The sequence below is a fragment of the Spodoptera frugiperda genome, chromosome 27, assembly GCF_023101765.2.
Source record: "Spodoptera frugiperda isolate SF20-4 chromosome 27, AGI-APGP_CSIRO_Sfru_2.0, whole genome shotgun sequence".
Classification (NCBI taxonomy): Eukaryota; Metazoa; Arthropoda; class Insecta; order Lepidoptera; family Noctuidae; genus Spodoptera; species Spodoptera frugiperda.
In genome coordinates, this window is record NC_064238.1 from 11361765 (window position 1) to 11383312 (window position 21548).

The following is a 21548-nucleotide window of genomic DNA, read 5'->3' on the forward strand; positions in this document are numbered from 1 at the left end:
CATTTGTGATGGTTCAAACCAGTGGGTGATCCGTCTATCCCTCCTACCACGTGGGACTGATGACGTAATGACAGTAGGTGTACTATGCAACTCTGCCTACGACTTAACGAAACATCCGTGGCGATAATAATATAATATGTTTATGTTAATGACATTTTTTTTTATTCCAATTAGAAATTTTAATGAGATATTACATACCGTGCCTTCTATTGATATCATTCTTATAGTCATTTTTATGTAAGAAATTATTTGTTATATAAAAAAGATAAATACGTGGTACCCTGCTCAGGAATATGAGCCTCTAGCATGACTTGAAACTAGTTGAGTTTCCTTATCAAACAGTTACGTGATTAAGCCGATAACATAATAATTAATTTAGTATGTCTCAGGAAAGTTATAATAAAATTAAATAATATACATTTTAGATTGACAAAAATTGTATAAAGAATTTCTTATTTCAATGTGACATTTAAGCTGTATACAGAGCAAACAAAATTATTCGCAGAACTAACTTTTTACGACTCGTTCAAACTCAATAATGGAAATTCAGGGCTTGTGTACATTGTAAATATTGCTTTATGTGATTTATATTTGTATATGTGCTCCAGTTTATAAGGAGAGCTCACATTTCAATGACAATCGAAGAATATGATAATTTTCTGTCTCGACCTTCCTTGCATAATATATGGGGACAATCTTTTGTGTATCTAAATATACAAATACACAAACATACTTAAATATGTACGTACTACGTAGATACTTAGCATAGGGAAGATACTAGGGATATAAGGACGACAAGGGAATATAGAGAAGATACGGACTGCCTAGCGGGTTAAAGGGTCTCCGGCCCGGTTTTTAGTCAGTAAGAGTCTAACACACACTCTCTATCTCGCCTCGCCCAAGGCGGGAGATGTCATTTAACAATTTTTGCTCTCAAAAAAGGGAAGATTACTATCATTACTACTATCATCATGTGTATTAAAAATACACTATTGTTTGCGGTTTATTGTAAACGCAATCATGCGAGTGTGGCACGATAATTTCGAATACGTCTAAACAGAATTTGGAAACAAATACCTAATTATAGCAAGATTGAGTTAAAATGGAGACAAATAGTATGTTGTTTTTCATAATTGAAAACGTTAATATCGTTTAATAGTTATTAATATAGGTAACTTAGGATACCTAAATTAGAATACTAACAGACATATAATGTTTACTAAAACTATTTCTCAGTAACGATTTTCTTCTGGAAATAATTACTAAGGATTGGCTTAAAAATAATCATTAAATGATTCTGAGTACGGCGGTAAATAAGTAGCCAGATAAAGTGCTACGCCCTAACAGGATCATGTATTGTACTAGTAGTATGTAATGTTTCTCGATATGTACATTGTGCAAAGTCACGGGTAAAATTTAGTAGGATACTAGATATGAAATAAATATCTACTTTGGAACACAAATTGAAAACCAGTCCAGATAGACATGAAAATTAGACGAGTTGTCGACTACTTTAGCATATTATCTCCGTATGTATCAAAACCTATTGTCTGCTACAAATATTACTTTGTATAAGCCTTGGCACCATTTCACAGAACAATTCAGAAACAACATTTTTTAATTCAATTCTATGTTCAATTTGTCGTTTTAGATAGGGTTTTGGATTTTAAGGAATTGCTATTACAATGCAACACAACAATTTATATTTATCTCATAAGTTTTGATTTATCTCATTACCTAACGTTTTATAAACCATTCTTCTTATTACATGGCGTAAAATCAATGACATATAAAATATTTAAGTGTGAAACATGTGAGGTATATCTTCTTGTCCTCTACGAAGAAAACATATATGTATAGATGAAGTAATAGGACAAGTTAAGGAATAAAAAATATCTTCAAGATAAAACATAACGAAGAAAGTAATACTGGTTTTAACGTCATTATAAGTCAACGAAAAGACTTGACAAGTTGCTGCGTCTATTTTAAGATTTTTAGGGGCGTAGTTTGCGAAGCAGGGGGAAGCCTTTAAGTCCCTAAGTGGTATTAAACAGCTGTACAAAATAAATGACCTCTGAATTCGGTAACTTGGATCCCATTAGTAAAGCGTCTGTGGAATCAACTCGAGATAGTGAAGTATTGGATAAAATATTTCCAAACAAACAAGAGACTTCTTTACTTTAAGATTCTGTGATTGTATTAGACATTTGTCTTCTTAAAAGTAAGACTTTGATGGAGATGAAGATTTATTTCAAGTCGTACTAGTAAAAATGAACTTCGAGTTTGATAATCCAAACTGAGATGGAATAAAGAATATAGAAATGGACACACAAAAATACCTAAAAAATACCTTAATCTTAACAATTCATCCTTATCATCGCAATAAAATTGCCACTAGACTGCAGACAAACCCCCAAGCTCCTAATCACACAAATACCACAGCCAATCCATATTTTATAATCAATACAAATGATGGAGCCAGTCGTTTAAGAGCAGATGTAATTTAGTTTCTGATTCAGGTAGTACATCATTGCATGATATCCGGAGGGTAGCTCTAGATCAAAGCATTGCTAACGGTAAAACCAGAGGCGGATTAAGAGTAGAGAGCGCCCTAGGCAAGCACCTTAAAGGCGCCTACGATTTTTTTGGACGCCGGAGCTGCCACTCTTTGGGCACGCGTGTCTCGTGGTGTCGTGCCTTTCTCTGATCTGGCGCCCTAGGCACTTGCTTAGTGTGCCTTAGGGACAATACGGCCCTGGCTAAACCGAAGGAGTCCAATAATATCAGAATGCACAATGTCATTGAAACTAGTTCCGAAGCTTGGAGTTTATCCTGTGCTTCTTAATTGAAATGTCAAAATGATTGCCAGTGGATATGTGATTATAATTCGCTACCGGTTTCGCCCTGCAGCTAGTGGAAATTGTTTTTTGGAACGCCGCCGTTGCTGACAGATTCAATCTGAATCATCTTGGTTCTAGGACATTCTTCGGGGCAGATATTACTAGTTCTATCTATTCTTCTAATAGAGATATATTTAAGAGCTAGGCATAAAAAGGCTTAAAAATGTGATAAACGTGACATTGCATCCGCATTACTCAAAGTTACTAATCCCTAACGTAAAATAAACAGTGATTCATTTTGATAAACCAAAATATGAAACGCCAACATGTTACTCACAATACTGATTCACTATAAATAAAATTGCCTACAAACTGGAAATATTCTCTAGGCATATTTTTGTAACACGCAAACTACAATGACAATTCCAAACGGCCAAGAAATTACAAGATAAAAGATTTATTGAGTCAATAATTCACAGTTTTGTAACGTTACAATTGAACCAGTATAAAATATTAGAATTCCCCCACTGTGTCGGATTACTTAGAATTATGGAGCCTGTCTGATAGTGACTGCTGATAGGCTTTATTGGTCCTAAAATGGGACCTCGTAAAACTAATTTAATTTTAGACTGGACGTTCCGAAGTCTGGATATATTTAGTATATTTACTCTAGACAACATTGTAAAGATGGTTTCGAGATAGAAAATGCTTTATGTTTTTGTTCGTGAAAGAACAAGTTGTATAATGTTTTTAGTGAATCACGATAAGTCTGTTCCTACGTCTATATTGATTGTGATTTTCTCGTTCGTGGTTATTGCAGAGATAGTGCCACAGCTGGGCTAGTGTCCATTCCGGGATATTTATTTCTTCCACTACAGTTGTGTTGCCGATTGTAAAGTAACATTTCGAAACTGTCGAGGAAAATTCAATGAAAATCTGAGTCAGTGCTATAATGAAGCTAATTTTCGTTCCTTTATGCTAATGAACATATTTATCACATTACATATGGAACTGTATTATGTCGTAAGGATCAGTATGTACTTACTCACTCATTAACACGTTTTTTTTTTCGTAATGAGTGAATCATTTAGTTTTTTATCCAAATCGTGCATCCTGAACAATGTGCATCACCAGTTTACTTGAAAATGATTTGTTATTTCAGTGAGTAAGATAACTTGGATTACATAGTGCCTAGACGTCTTAGTAATATGAAGTAAGACGACAATGACACAATGTAAGACTAATCTTAGCCACGTAACTAGAAAAAAAAAATAGAAGACATTGAAGAAAGTATGAGTAAATATTTTGTATTTCTTTATAATTGTGTAGAATAAGACTATGTATTTACACACATTAATGGTTAATTTGTAAAACAAATAAGCAATCTTGAAATTATTTACATTGACATGCCAATCATTGCTGTTTCTTAATATATAACTAAGTGTATGTTAAGTACATAGTAAATAAATTCTTTTAACTACTTCTTGTACAGATCGAGATAGGTCGTGATGAGGTCAATCTTTAGACAGTTATTTGCCAGTTTTATCCCTATTCTATGTTTAACTAGAATTTAATGATAATGAATTGTTGGGGAATCGGAGATTAGGAAGATTGGGAAGGTAACCTCACTCTTACAACGAAACACAACGCAAGCGTTGTTTCACGTCGGTTTTCTGTTAGGCCGAGGTATCACTCCGGTCGAGCTGGCTCTTTCGTGCCGAAGGCTCTCCATAGCTCTCCTATATATTACAGGAAATCCTTTAAAAACTAAAATATCATAAAATCCAAAGAATTATGAGATGCGACAGCAATATATGACCGTCATATCAGCCATAGACGTTATAAAAGTGGCGAATAAAGCGATAACAATGTTTGTAACATAAATTTTAAACTTTATATCCACTCAAGAACATCGTAAAGATGACTAGAATGCGGTTTTACCTCTATCCTTCGTTGGTTGATAAATTGTATTTTAAGATTTGGGCTATATTTGATAGCCTTTTTAAGGGGGGAAAATCATCCAATATTTTCTCCCACCTTGGGTGAGGTTAGAGGGAGTGTCAGACTCTTACTGACTTAAAACCACCCGTTCTCTTGCTTTGAGAACGTAACTGTACCGTTGTCCGCAGCTCCGGATCTCATATTTGATAGCGTAAATCTTTAAATAAAATCTAAAAATATGCTTTAAATCGGTGTGCACTTTCAAAAGATAAGGTGTACATGCATTTACACAGGCATACTTAACAGATAAAATAAAACTGAGTAAAGATATTATAAGACTTGTGTTTTATAATATCTTTTCTGAGTTTTATTAAATAATACATTATAATTAAACATTATATTATGATCATGTACATGTTTAATTACTCAAGTTATCGTCAATCATTAACAGTTTTTGATATTTGGTTTGCTTGTATTTTTAATGGCGTGTTTGAAATCTTTTCTCAGTTGGAAGTTTCAGCTAAGTATAAAATAAGAAGAATAAATCCACAACACATATCTATTTTAACAAGACCTGTCACAGTAGAACAGTGTGTACACAACAGAGCCAATTTAAAAAAAATACGTTTTACTAAGTGTAAAAGATATGGCTTATCCAAGTCGTGACTATCAATGGGTAATGTAACATTGTAATATTAATAAAAAAAGTACTGAGATGTTGATTTCATACTTATTTGCACCGTTTATAACATTGCTCACGTAATTATTGCTCAAATTTTGGACTCGTCATTTTTTCACGGGTCAAGATCCGATTTGGATCACGGAATTTTAGCTACGGTTTGTTTTGCATCTTTAGTTTTATATACTGGAATCTCATCTGCATCGATACTTACGTAAATTTGGATTGTTACAAAAGACTATTGATTCAGAACTTGCGATACCTATGTTTTCTTCAGACAGTCAGGGTGTTTTAACACATTGAACGCCGAGGTGGTCACCGGTGACCGACGTTAGCGGAGGATTTGCCTTCAACAGTTTTTTAATGGCAGTCAAAGACTTAAAATGGGATGGACTCAGGGCATGAAGAAGAGGTCAAAAACGACTCTGGTCACTTGAAACTGATAACAAAATAATGTTGAGAGTTACGAAACTTTGATAGACGGAGCAATCAAGAAATTCAAGGAAGAAAATGTCAGAGAGAAATTTAATTTATTTTTGTTCTGGAACATTCCAAGCCTTCAGGGCAGAACCATTATTAATTTTACTACCGATACATTTATTCCCTCAAAATATTAATGTCGAAGGCGCTAAGTCGTTTAGTTTATTAGCCTGCATTGCGCCAAGGCAAGGAAATTTGCGGGAATAACCACGTAGATATTTGTCTAGATTAGATAAAATAAGTTGCTAACAAGTTACTAAGTTAGGCCTATTATTAGGTGCTGCATTGTGGAATGGTTAGGGGGACCGGTTCGGCTAGAATTGTGACGCAAGAGGAATAATTAAGTGGTAAGATTTGGTTTAAAAATAACAACTTGATACAGATGTCTGTTTTTCTCGAAAGGAAACTAAGGCAACGGATAAAAATGTTCACCTGTTAATTTAAAGGATAAGCTGATATCAGGAAACTCAGGATGTATTTTCTTTTCAACTCTGCTGATTAAACGTTTGTTTCATTGCAGGGCCAGAGTTGTGAAAACTCAGACGATTCCGCTAGCAGTACCTCTTGATGGAATTTAAGGACCTACCAGGGTCACAAAACCTAAGACAAAGTTCAATAATTATGTCAAAATTAATGTTGTTTTATAACTTTCCATTACATACAATCTTATAAAATGCATATTATTAATTATTATAGATGATCTAACCATATTTTTCCACGAGGAAGATGGAGTGATTTTCCTTATATACGATAGACGTAGAATAAAACTTGTAGTAGTAACACATGCAGAACAGGTATCTGCCTGTATATTGAAGGTTGCATCATGAGTATGTGATGTCTTTAGTTATTTATATCTCTGACTTAATTTTATTCGTATCATTTGACTTAGCTTGTAATAGAGTTTAAAAAAATCAAAAGTAAATTTGATAAACTATTTTTGTGTCGATAAGTGTATTGATGTAGATTTTACTTGTATTTTATTTAAGGTTTGGAACTAATCAACTTTTTGTTTTCAATAAGATCTCGCCTTTTATTTAAGCAAAGCATTACTGGGCATTTTTCAGTATTTCAAAAATTTCTCAGTAGTAGCCTGGAGTGTGGAATAGTATCCAGTTTAGTGAAAAGTGGATGTACATTGTACATTCGTAATGCCTACCTCTTCGGAGATAAAAGGCGTGACGTTCCATACATAATATTATTAAAAACGAGAACGACTCTCAATCTTATTAGGAAAGCAGTAACCACCACGTTAACACTTCACTACGACTTCATAGGAACCAGTTACTGGAATTACTTCTATTAAATATACATCTATTCTATGATCCATTTATTTATAGTTAGTACTTATCTTTTACGTCTAGTCATAATGTGGTCTATTCTGGAACACTATTTTTCATCTCATCGTAAATCGGGTATGAAATTAAATGGTCGTTACATTTTTATTGTATATATGTATCTTTATGAAGTTCTAACTATATGTTGTGTTGATAGTATAAGTATGTCCTCTTTTTATGTGTTAATGAGTTACTGTCGTCCTCAGAGACATTCAGAGTGCTTTTTCACCAGAGATGTGCTATTCTACATTGCGTTTGGCTTCCACCAATCATATTTATGGATTTACATGGCTTAGTACTGGTGGAAACGGTTTCAAGTAAGATAATGTTTTATGTATAGAACTAGCTGACCCGCGCAACTTCGTTTGCGTGTATCCCGCTACTTCGACAAATACAGTCAACGCACCAACACATATTGGATACTAATTTTCAATTCACAATAACTTCTCTTTCCCTTAACCGCGTTTAAAATATTAAAATGTTTTTTTGGTTTCTGTGACTCTTCTTTGATCGCCCCCCCTATCAGTTTTTGGAAAAAATATTTAAGTAATGTATAGATCAAAGTCGTAGTACCTACTTTTTAATATTATTTATAGGGACGCTGCCCCCGCCGCCGCGGCCGGCCCGTACCGTGCCGCAATACTAATATCGTGATATCTCCTAAACTATATGTCTAAATAACACACTGTAAACTGCAAAAATAATCTAAATTAAATGCTCGTGATGATGAACTTACTTATTATGATAAGGATATATGTATTATTGGTTATATCACCAGTTAAACATCACCCAACGAATTAAATGTTTTTTTAATACAGAAAAGTAGTTTTTGTGACTTAAATAAAAAAGCTGGATATATGTCATCGCGGACTTTTTTGTAGAACTAATAAAGACCAATGTTTTTGCTATACATTGTTCTTACTTGTATCCAACGGTATAAGCGGCGCACGCACAAATGCAATCTTCAATTAGATTTTTTTACTGACTTCTTGGACATAAATCTCTATAACTCAGCTAATATAGTTTCAATGTATTTCAATTATATATAAAAACCTGTCGGAGAAAATACTCTTTCTATTAGTGAAAACCGCATCAAAATCCGTTGCGTAGTTTTAAAGTTTTATGCATACGAAGGGACTACAGACAAAATGGGCGACTTTGTTTTATACTATGTATAGAAGTTGCCTGCTATGGATCATCACATACTTGCTGCGCATCTTCCTCGTGCAACTATTTTGCGAAGATGTGCTATGAAGATTCATAGAACATCTCACTCGCACCGATATGTAGCTTAATATCAGTGGAAACGGTCACATAGTTTCACATCTTACCATGACTTCCTTTAACATGACTTCCTCCTCCTTAAAATAAAAATTAATCATCTATCCTATTACACGGGAGTTATAAAGTGTTAAGTTATAGAATTCATACAAAACGTTTAAAAAATACTGACTACAAATGACTGCTACGAAATGATACCTAGTACAGTGTCTACAAGACATAAAGTTAAATATAATTGACTATGTGAACTTTGAATGGTTTATTATAGTTTTGGCCCAGACATATAATTATATACGTCAAAGAAACCAGTTCTGTCGTACCTATTTTAAAATATAAAATAACGTCTGGCGGTGATTAGGTAATTTACGACGAAGACAATGATTTTATTTTTAGTTCTAAGTTCTAGCTTGTTCTAGAGATGACTAATTGCTGTGACTTTAAAATAGAAGAGATGATGAAGGATATACCTTTTTTGCTGTGGGAAAATCATCCAATGACATTTCTCCTCTTGGGCGAGGCTAGAGGGAGTGGCAGACCCTTACTGACTAAAAACCACCCCGTTCCTACTCCTGCTTTTCGAGCCGAGCCAAGGTATCATGCTAGACAGTCTGCAGCTCCGGAATAGTAGATCTATTCATTACAAGATAGTCTAGTTTGATAAACTCATGTATTATTTCCAAACGCCATTTCTGGAAATTTATAATCAAATACGTCATATCGAGTTCGGAGTCTACCCTAGACTCCGAAATCGTAAGACCAAATAATATGTTTTTACAGTCAATGTACTTATGGTGCCGTATGCATCTGTGCATACCTATAATATTTTTATAGGTATGCACATATGCACCAATAAACAAATGAAAAGATAAACGAATAAAATATGAAATAAGGAAAACCATTCACACCAGTTATCCACAACACAGTAAACATTGCCAAACATGTATAGATAAGAAAAGATTAATTAAATATATTATAGCAATCAGAAACGAGTCGCTGATAATGTCTTACTGTCATATTTTATAATATAAGACAAGTAAAAAAAGTATTTAACATACTCAACGCTACATTAGTCAAGTTTTTTGTCGTTTTAGAGGTAAAAAATTGGCTATTTTTCCTTAAACACATAGCCAGAATGACTAATGGGCATTGTTCATAATTTATAAAATATCGTAATTGAAAAACCATTTCGAGGAATAGACTTACTAATCATTATGGACTAATTAATAATTTAAAATATTTATTATTTATTGATATTTCGTTAAAATACGGTTGACCTTGCTTGTCCTTCAAATGACGTCATAATAGGACGTATAAATTAGTATCGTTGCCTCATGTTTCAAAAATTAAAAAGTTTTAAGTCAAGCCTACAACTGTCAAATATAAATGTCATGTCAGTTTGTTTCGGTTTTGTTTACAAAAAATACAAAGATTCAAATTCTAAGTTTCTTCTGCATAAAGTGAAAATGGAATACAGAAAGTGCTTTGTTCCAAGTTGCAGCAGTAATTGTAAAAATTGTCCAAACAAAATCTTCGTTCGCAATAGGGAAGACTTACAAGAGAAGTGGTGTCGAGAAGCTGGTGCGGAATATTACAAAGTTTATACTATGTATTGTCGCGAAGATCATTTTAATGTAAGTACCACAGAAGTAATAGACTCCTATGATATTATCAGTCCCATTATTGTCCATATCATATGTTAAATTACGTTTTATCACATGTTTTATTGTTTACAGCTTATATTAAGGTTATTATTATTGACAGTTCTATTCAGACAGCTATTATTGACAGTTGTACTTTTTTAATGCAACCACACTATGGCACAGATACTATCGTTCTGAGCCTTATGATGACGTCACCCATATCAAAAATTTTAAAATCTTAAAAAAATATTTTTGACGTGGTTTCTGATCCTTTTATCAAAATATTCAAATTAGTTTCTTTAAATGGTCTATATTTTCGAAAAATTCAATAAAAACACAAGGTTTTTTTTTGAACAATGCCCATTGGCCAAAATGTGATAATTTTCTATTTTCGAAATGTCCGTAACATGAAGTCATCCAAATTAAAAATACCAAAGGTTCAGAAGAAAAGATTTTTCCAACCTACATATTTTGCAAAATCAATATCACTATAAATAGTAATATTATACTACTGATTAACAGTAAGGGTCGGAGCGTCCCACTTTGAGTGATACCACGGCCTTACAGAAAACCGACCCAAAACAACGCTTGCGTTGTGTGAGTGAGGTTACCGGAGGCCCAATTAACCCCCTTCTCAATCTTCCCAATCCCCGATTCCCCAACAACCCTTACATTCCTAACCCACAAAAAACTGGCAACGCATTTGTAACGCCTCTGGTTTATCGGGTGTCCATGGCGGCGGCGTTTGCTTACCATCAGGTGATCCGTATGCTCGTTTACCGGCTTACACAATAAAAAAAAGTTTTCTACCTACCCCTTCAGAGATATATAAATAAAGATGCATATTGCATATATAAAGTGCATTATGATAATTACGTACTTGTCTGTCGGCGATGAGATCATAGCTGGACAGGTTTTTTAACGAAGCTATGTCTACACCTACATACATAAAAGGTAGCATTCGTATAAGGCAAAATATCAGTTGAACCTGGTCCAATTTGTAATTATAAGCTTATAGGTAATGTAATAAGGTTTTAATTTGTTTGAAACTGAGGTAATTTTAGACAGATTAGAATTAAAATACCTGACTCCAGTATATACTAGATAATATTTACTTGACCAACTATAAAAAATATATCAATGTTATACAAATTTGATGTCTATTTTTATAGCAATAGAGTCCAATTCCAGCAAGCAACTGAACGTGTAACTAGCTAAAAGTTTTTATATATTACATTTCTCTTCACCCTACAGGAAAAACAACCTCACAACAAATTCAAATCAGCACAAACAACATCTCATTACTAAAACATTTTTTTTTTGTTATAAAGGCAAAGGACATCTCTAGTGCGGCCAATCATTCAAAGTGAGATATTGTTGGGACACTGGGCCTTTGAGCCTCGGGCCTGCCTTGCAACACAGAGCAATATATTCATAAAGCTGGGGTTACATCACTGCGACATTTCCATATAAAGGCCGGCCCACATCGCCCAGATGGTAGTTTTGAATATGCGAACGTGTTAACAATGAATGCATAAATATGAATGCAAATAAATTGTTTTAAAACTGCAATACTCGTAAATTGAAGAATTTATTGCCTGCTATAGTAAGTTAACTGACCTCTGTATTGTTATAGTAGGTTAACTCGGTTAAAGTAATGCAGTGCTCTTCGTACTCAAAATATTTATCCAAAATTTTGGAAATTTTCAAAGAAAATTGGTCATATTCTGTTAGTGCGTTATTAAGTAGTTCCATAAAATAAGTATAGTTCAATAGTAACAACATATTTGTTTCTTTGTACGAGTATGTTCTATCCATACTTTGTTATACCAGAGAAGAATGAATGAAAAAGGTAAATATTTCCAGATTAGAAACTAGAAACAGACTAGACATATGCATGAAACAATAGAAAATAAAGAATTTAATACTGGGAATGTGGCGTCTTTGTTTATAAACACGAATCAGTTATATTGTATACACAAACGGCAAAATTAACGCGAGGCATTTCAGGAATTCCATCTTATTTTGCCGGTTGTTGCTTGCTTGCATATATTTTAATGTACATATTATGTATGTTTGTACGCACTCTGAATTACCATACATATCACAACTTGAGTCAGTCTACGGAAATGCGACGCGACGCTGATTTTAAATTGACGTCATTTTACAAAAATGGAGTGATATCAAGACCCTTATGAGGTATAAAAGTCCAAGCTCAGGTTTCTTGGGAAAAGGTAAATAATGATAAAAGGATTTTTGGGCAGGGTTGGTGAACTTTTATGCAAAATGAACGATTTATTGTTATGATTTTGTGTGTGTAGCATAGCTTTAATTCTCAGAAAATAAGGACAGAGGCATTAATATGTGACACTAATTGTTCACCAGGCCAGTTATGTTATGTTATAGGCCACTTCAGCCTTTAAGCTTAGCTTTTTTATTGATACTGAGAATTTTTCTAAAATATCTAACGTCAAAAAGATTATTCTGTATACAATTCCTAGAAACTATCAGTAGATTTTCCTTGATAAACAGATATTGAAATTCTTGGACGCGTAATTTAGTTAGCTATACTCTGGACATGACTACGATTGTAGTCCTACACGGTTGATTACAGTAAGGAAAGCTAAAACTATTTTTTTTTATTACAGGGGCGACAAACGAGCATACGGATCACCTGATAGCATCAGTCCATGGATTCAAGAAGATAACGCAACAACAAAAGAGTTACGATTGTGATTAGAGTTGAGAAACAGTAGGAAAATGTCTCCTTTTGAAGAATGAGAGTGAAATAGTAGTTTATGCTATAAATACAAAACAAGCTTTAATTTGTTGTCGACCATTATCATATTATTATTGATTATGCTTCAATATGTAAATAGAGGTCAGCAGAGAGCATAAATTACGTAGCTATTAAATGTTTTGTTTGTTTGTTAGAAAGGTCAAACATGTACTTAACTCATCTTTATATAAAACATGTATTGGAATATAGATAGAAGGTAATTTGGTGTATGGCAATCGAATAAATTACGCTCGTCTATTTGATGAGACACGGAATTTTGGAGTGAGGACTTGAGATGAGGTATCAAGGTTAGCTTACAGAGGTCTTTTTGGACGTTCTCGCTTTGAGTATAACTTGAATGACAAGAGATAGTATTGGAATAGGATTTTTCTTAAGAGGGGGGAGGGGGTAAATCCTATAGCTTCTCCCGCCTTGAGTGAGGTGAGAGGAAGTGTCAGACTCATGTTGACTAAACACCACCCCTTTCTTAGTCCTGCTTTTCTAGCCGGAATCCCGGTAAACCCGCTAGATAGTCCGCAGCTCCGGATCAGGCATCAGCTCTACTGGGGACCGCGCGACGGGATGCGGCTTCGCACGGGTCTGGTTCTGGTTGACCCGCACATTGGAATAAGATATGACGATGACATATGCAAAAACAAGTTTATTAAGTTTGAAGCTACTGCAATCATTGACTCATAAATAGGAAGCTTAATGTAGTCTGACAAACAACCTGTACGTTATGTTTGTTTGACCTTCCTTATTCGACTGTCTACGTTTGCTACCGTCTTGGTTATGTCAGTAGGTTTCATAAGATATTTATTAGGCTGTTCTATAATTGTTAATTCAAAGTGAGCTCGATCGCGGTCCGTCATGTCATTGGTTGTTAGAATAATCTCGACCAATGACGCTCGATGTGCGGTCCGCTCAGTCATTGGTTGTTAGAATAATCTCGACCAATGACGGGCGAGTAGTTGTATCTCAGGATTCAGTTCGTCGAAGTGGTCGCAAATAGGTTACAAACTAACCCTCCTATTTTAGAACAGACATGAGTTAAAAGAACAGAAAATGTAAAAACCAAAACATGTGTATAACAAGGGTGAACAAGACAATATGAGCTACAAGTCTGAACCGTAATAAACCCACACTAAAGGAGTCCTAGACATAGAAATAAAAACAAAATGTCTGCGTCCTTCAAACGTCAAATGATCTGTTTATTATGTGACACAAGCAGTAAGTCCTAGAAAAGATACAGTTAAGTCTAGAACAGACTAAATTATGCTAGTATGCTGCGAAATTCCAACGCGATTGTTGTTGTCATACATTTTGTATGAGCCGCGTATTATACGGGGAATACAACCGAGAGGAATGTTTGGGGCGTCCTTTAGAAGATTTTTGGTTGTAATGGCTTCCAATATAGTTTTGTTTTATTGTTAGATGATATTTATTGGCATCTACTAAGTTTCTTTAGACGATATTTACGTTGTCTTCCCAATTGGTTGGTCATTGTATGGGGTATATCTCTTTGTAAATTAAATCAACAAAATTTTGACTTCTTAAAATGTGGTGCTAATTAATTCTTGAAACTATTCTGGTTTCTGGTAAATGAGAATTTTTACTTCTTGAAACCAAGTAAAAGGAACTCTACAGACCTAATTATTTCCTGAGCTGTATAAACATAAACACACATTAATATGGGAACCTTCAATGCGTATTACAGCAACATTCAACCTTTTATCAGCCACGTAAAATATTGCAGCATTCACTACAAGAATTATTTTAAGTAGCTTTCATAAATTGCTTGTACTTCCAAGCGGCATACAAGAGACTCGTATTTATACATTTTTTCTTTTATTTTTTACCTCAATAACTTTTTCGCCGTCAGTTTTGGCATTATGCTCATACAGCGGGTCTCGTTGACCTTGTGTCATTTCGTCGGTTGGGGCAAGAGTTTTGACATTTACGATAACAAGAAATTTTCTTTATAGGTTTCTTACCTCTGAACGGCTAAAGGTTACTCCTGGTATGTTTCTTTTTATGTTCTCGTACTCACTAATTTATATCTGCAATACCTCATATATTAGTTTCGAAGCCAATTGTTAATCATAATTGGAAAGGCATTCCAGTAAAATATATTTCAAACGTAGTTGCTTTAGAATCTTCTATTTTATGTAATAAAACCCTTAAAGATGGCTGAAGGAATACCGCCTTGTACGGCATTTTGATTTTATTGTATTGAATTGTAGAGGTCCCCATTTGCATTACTCTTGCTTTAAAAGGATAGAATAATGGTCAACGTTTCGAATGTATCGCTATTCAACAGCCGTTTTATTTTTCTTTCATTAAACGTCGGTACTGGTATTTTTATTCTTAGTATTAGGAATCTTTACTATTTTATGTTTTGTTTCAAAGAACAAACTATCGGTTTATACATGATTGTCTACACAACTATGTAGCTACAAATACCTATTTACAATTTAAATGTCTACATCAAAGTTGTTCTTTCTTCAACAATTTATTTACACTACACCTATATTGTGACGAGGAATATTTTCATAAATGTTAGTCATGTAGCTGATATCAATAAAGTAGCTAACAATAGTCGATTGTATTACATATTAACTCATTGTAATAAAGTTACAAGTTAAGTGTGCGTAAAACTAATTCAATTTAGGCGGTACAGCGCTTGTAAGACACATGGCAGCTTTACTCAAGATTACTCTAGTCCTCGTAGGTAAATGTTCTCATTAGCCCACATACAGGGCGTAGGCACATGTAGTGGGACCTAATTCCAGCTTGATTAAACTTACAGTTACTCGTGGAATGTTTCTTTAAAAACTCCGCTTTTTCCTGTAGCATGCAAATTATGGTGATTAAAGTTTCTCTCAGTTCCCGTTGGAATCCCACCACGAGCCTCTCGAGTACCATTTAAACCGTTAAAATTGTCGTTTTACTAAAAGTTGTACGTGTTCCTTTTCCCTATCTTTCTATTCCTGTCTTCTAAGAGCAGCTGTAAAGGGTATTCAACATTCCCAGATTAGTGTGCAAGGACACGCCACCCGAGCACTCAGCCTGCCCTCTGCATTTTGTGCTCCGAATTTTCCTCCACATCACTCGACCAAGAATCCCACATATTTCGCAATTTCTTATAAAATGAGATCATGTACATTGTACTCGGTACACAATGTAAGTGCGACACAAAATACGTACACATCCACATAATGCATGTCCCTTTTACCAACCCTTTCAAGTGTCTCCGAAAATGGGCCATACCGAACACAATGGCGGAAGAGTATGGAAAAGTCCCCGACTACAACAAAGAAGAAATGTTGTGTTAGGAAAGTGTCCAGCTACGAAGATGGGGGCTATTCTCATAAGTAGGACGTCGGACTGTACCGCCCGTAATTGTGGTGACACGAAAACTCCACTCTCGACTTTTAAGAATAGCCCCGTACAATCGTAATGAAAATGTATTGTGAATATTCTTTATTAAAAACTTTTTGTTAATTTCTTTTTATGCGAGATGATGAGAATTCTCGTAAATTATGAGTGAGGTAAGCAAAATATTCTAAACAACAATTTGAATATTTAAATGAGTTGGTTGAGTTAGGTATGGTTGTTTTTATTGCAGGTTGTGTGAAGGCTTGCTGTCAGGGTCTTTTAAAATTCAAAATATTAACATAATCAGTGTGAAATTAATAGTCCCTGCCTAAACTTTGATACAGATCCATTATTTTTTGTTGAAGTTTCAACTGTTCGACGCTTTTTGCTTTTGATTTTCGTAACATTACTTCGCACTAAGTTTTTTTAGGGCTTTAACTTTCGCTTGTTTTTGCCAATATATTGCACAATTACATCGAGGGGTAACGGGCTATTTGGTTTAAGCGACATTTTTGCAACTTTACAGGAGAGCCTTTTAAAGTTCGAAATTTCGAAATAAAATTCATAACAAAAAAACTTCTGCAGTTATTTAAACGGGGTAAACTGCATTGAAATTTAATTAAAAATATCTAGTTGTTGATGCTAATACCAAATAAAGCGGACCTTTATTTACAAAGATAAATGTCGCTTAATACAACGTGCCCTTTTTTAGAGACAGGAAAAACGATTTAAGTGACTTCATAACTACAACTGGCTACAGGGGAAAAAGTTAAGCGACAACGCATTCTATTTACGGAGTAAGCCAAAAGGTATGAAGTAACGAAACCCAAAATTAGTAGAAGCAAGCTATTTATCTTAACTACCAATTTAGATTCAAATGACTGTCAGGCTAAATTACTTATGTGACATATAACATTGAAATTGTAACGTTTAATGTTTATGGTTTATACATCTAAGACTATCAATGGCTGATAAAACAACCAGGATATTTTGCAATCACCGAAAATTTCAGGTGCTTACATTGAATAAATGAATAAATAAACACACAACATAAATAATCAATCAAAGTATTTATTTAGAGTAATTGCCTCCATATATTTATTTAAAACACTCTAAAATTATATTTTTAAACATTATTTACAAAAATAAAAAACAAAATAACATTTAAAAATATAAAAATAGGAGCCGACCAGTAGCGGGAGCATGGTCCAAGCTACCGGTGGTTAGGGCTCCAAAGACAGAAACCTCCTCACAATACGTGCCGTTTCGAGGAGTACTGCCTTCTGCATCAGGCCCTTGATCCATCCGCCCAACCCCAGCCTCCTAAGGTGGTTGTCGAGGCTGTTGGGTATTAAACCGTTGGCCGACACGACTATCGGCACAACGATAGCCGAATCCACATTCCACATGTCGACAACCTCGTGAGCCAAGTCAAGATATTTTATTTGTTTATCTTTTTCAGCTTTCACGAGGTTCTCGTCATGAGGGATGGTGATATCGATTATCATCGTGCGGCGCGCTTGTCGGTCTATCACCACTATATCAGGTTTATTGGCTACAATAGTCCTGTCAGCGATGATAGATCGATCCCAGTACAACATGATATGGGCGTTTTCGAGAACTGGATCGGGCGCATACTTGTAGTATGGAACCTCAAACTCAACAAGTTGGTAGTGCAAAGCAAGTTGCTGGTGGATAATCTTGGCCACCTGATTATGTCTATGCAAATATTCACCATTAGCCAAACGACCACAACCAGAAATTATATGTCTTATGGATTCACCAGGACTATGACATGCCCGACATATGTCAACGGTCCCATCTTTAATAATATATTTCCGGTAGTTATTCGTAAGGATAACTTCGTCCATAATGGCACAGACAAATCCTTCAGTTTCTCCAAAGAGATTACTGAATCGTAGCCAAGATACGGACGCCAGAAAATCTACACTGGGTCCATGAAGGGCCCGGAAGAAGCGTCCATGGAGCTTCTTGCTATGCCATACCTCCTTGCGGTCATTGAGTACCACAGGTTTACGCCAGTTCTCTTTTGCTAAAGATAGTGGAGTGAATCCATTGTCCACTGCTGCTACTTCTCGATGCATACCCTCGTTTACTTTCAGGAAATATTCCCTGAGGTTGCACACCTCACGGTTATGAAGGGTCTTAGCATTTAATAAGCCTCGACCCCCACACTTCCGCGGGATGTACAACCTCATGATCGATGAACGAGGGTGATGCATACGATTTGCAGTCAGCAGTGTTCGGACTCGCCTATCCAGAGTGTCAAGTTCAGTCTGAGTCCACTTGAGTATACCAAAAGAATACATCAGAACCGGCATGACCCAACCGTTATAGGCTCGCACCTTGTTTCCGCCTGATAATGAACTTTTCAGCACTTTATTCAGGCGGCCAAAGAAGCGTTCCCGTAACGATTGTTTCATGTCCGGTCCATTGATGCCTAATCCCTCTGACATACCCAGGTACTTGTAAGTATCATTTGCGGAGAGCGCTCTTAGTTTTGTGAAATCTGAGAGTTCTAGACCTCCTCGCTTCACATGCATGACAGCACATTTATCTACTCCAAATTCCATTCTGATAGGACTACTAAATTTTTCAGTTATTTTCAGTAGTTCTATCAGTTGTTTGTTATTTGGAGCAAACAACTTGAGGTCATCCATGTAAAGCAAGTGGGATATGACTAGACCCCTTTTCCGTAAAGGATAGCCTAGCCCTGAAGCCTCCAATAAAGTACTGAGAGGATTCAAGGCCAAGCAGAACCATAGTGGGCTCAGACTGTCACCCTGGAATATTCCTCGAACTATCCTTACAGGTTCTTCACTCCCTTGGATTTGTCTACATCCTGGATAGCAAAGCACAGTACTCCATTGCCTCATACATGACTGCAAGAAGGCGCATAGAATTGCATCTATCTTATACAACTCCAGCACCCTCATGAGCCATGTATGTGGCACAGAGTCATATGCCTTTTTATAATCTATCCAGCATGTAGACAAATTCTTTCGGGACCGACGAACCTGTTGGCTTACAACCATATCAATGAGGAGTAGCTCCTTAGTTCCACGAGACCCCTTCCTACATCCATTTTGAGATACAGACATAATGGAATGTTTTTCAATATGTTTTGTTATTTTTGTTCTCAAAATAGATGTAAGAAGTTTATAGACCGTTGGTAAACCGATAATAGTCATAAGTAATTAAAAGTAACGTAAGTATTTAGTTATCATGTTCTTTGACTATGTCCTCTATATCAGTACCGTATCTAGTAAAACTTCTTTGGTATTACTTTGTTGGAGATTTAAATATTCTTTATGAAATATCTTGGGTATAACCCCAGTGTCGCACAATTTCTTTAAGTCCATGTATTTGGCTTTGGTTATCGGTAAACTTGAAATATATCTACGATTGATTTTGGTGTGCGCGCGTCACATCTGTCTTCGGCACACTCTGGACTATGACTGAGGCGCCCGCGCACGATAGTTCAGTTGAATGATTACGATTTTTGACACCCGGGCGAGGAAATAAACATGGTATCATATGACATGATTGAAATGTACCATATTAAAATTTTGTTATTGAAATACCGACTTGTATTTTTATGAATACAGGCAAAATGTTTCAATATACATCATTAATTTTATAGTCTGTATTAAATGACATGCATTGAAAAAAAAGTAGGACTAAAATGGTTTAACGACTAACAAAATATCTGAACAAAAACGAGTATTTGATTCAAGTAGCACCCGGCGTGGAAAATAGATGCAGCTAAAAGAGTTTAAGCGACGACCCGTATCGTATTTAGGTGACGGACAAATGGTTTAAGCGACATCACACCGTGTGATTAGGGAAGACAAAATGATTCAAGTTACTTCTTAATAAAATTTAGTAACAGGAAAAACGCTTTAACTCTTGTTCACTTATTTATGAGAGATAGGGTGACTGGTTTATGTCACAGTTATTTATATGATGGTATAGTTCAAGTACATGATTTAATAAAAAATGCAAAATCCACGTCGTTTAATACACTGCCACTTTGGAAACGACACGAAAATAGTATTGTTTGAAACGCCAAAAAAGTGCTCCAATTTTAATGAAACCGGCATCATTCGACGGAGAAAAATTCGCTGATTCCAAATATGTATATAACTCAATATCACCCAAAATGTCGCTTAAACCAAATAGCCCGTTACCCCTCGACATGATTTTCTTCGATCGATAGTGTCTTGCTTGCTTCAACGATTTTCTGGCACTGAAATAATTACGTTATTAACATGTACTTAAGATATATATCAGCATGATGCACATGGATTGCCTTTTTGCATAGGCATATCTGATTATCAACATTGATATACGGTAACATTTTTATACCATCATGCTAAATGTTATACATAGGCATCCTAGTACAAGTTAGACAATGCGTTACTTACCTGGCTTTATATATATAAAAGAAAGGAATTGTATAACATATGTAGGTACATTATTATGGAAACATTAAAACGTCTATGTGAGTAATGGGTTATGGCCAACCGATTACATGTTGGTTTCAAGGATCCCATCGCACAAAGCCATATTTTCACGTGACTTGGTAAAACTATTCAAAAAACCAAAGTAATTTTAATTAAGTACTTACTTGGGCGCCATATTGAATACGCGCACGCGATTTTTGTATTATAAAGTTACTTATTATAAAATAGCGTTTTAGCCAAGCAATTTTATCGGTGAATGTACTTAGGTAATATTAATTTGAGATAAGTTAAAAAAAGTTAAGATTCTTTTTTAGTTATTATAAACGTAAATTTCTTATTTTATCGTTGAATTTATATAGATAAGTAAATCCATATGTTTCTTTAAGAAACTAGCCATATTTAAGGAGGTATTACTCTTATGATGGATTTATATAGCAAAAACGCACACTGCATCTTTGGCCGACCTGTCATAATTAGGTATTGTCTAGACCAGACCATATTTTTTAAGATTAGTAATAAAATAATACATATTACCTAACATTAGGGTATCTAATCGGGAGTCACGTGAAAATACAAGCATAGGTACGGGGGTAATTCATGCATAGGGGTACACATTTTCCATGCAATTCGACACATATAATGTCTCCCTAACGGCGACTGAACCACTTGCATGATCCATGCATGGTTATAAGGGTTGTTCAGGCAAGGG

At 35.1% G+C, this 21548-nt stretch overlaps 1 protein-coding gene across 7 annotated transcripts in view; it reads right to left on the reverse strand.

The window, feature by feature from the left end:
• The window catches only part of LOC118263233 (SH3 and multiple ankyrin repeat domains protein 2), a 234440-nt gene that overhangs the window by 100553 nt on the left and 112339 nt on the right, over positions 1-21548 (reverse strand). The window lies entirely within an intron of this gene.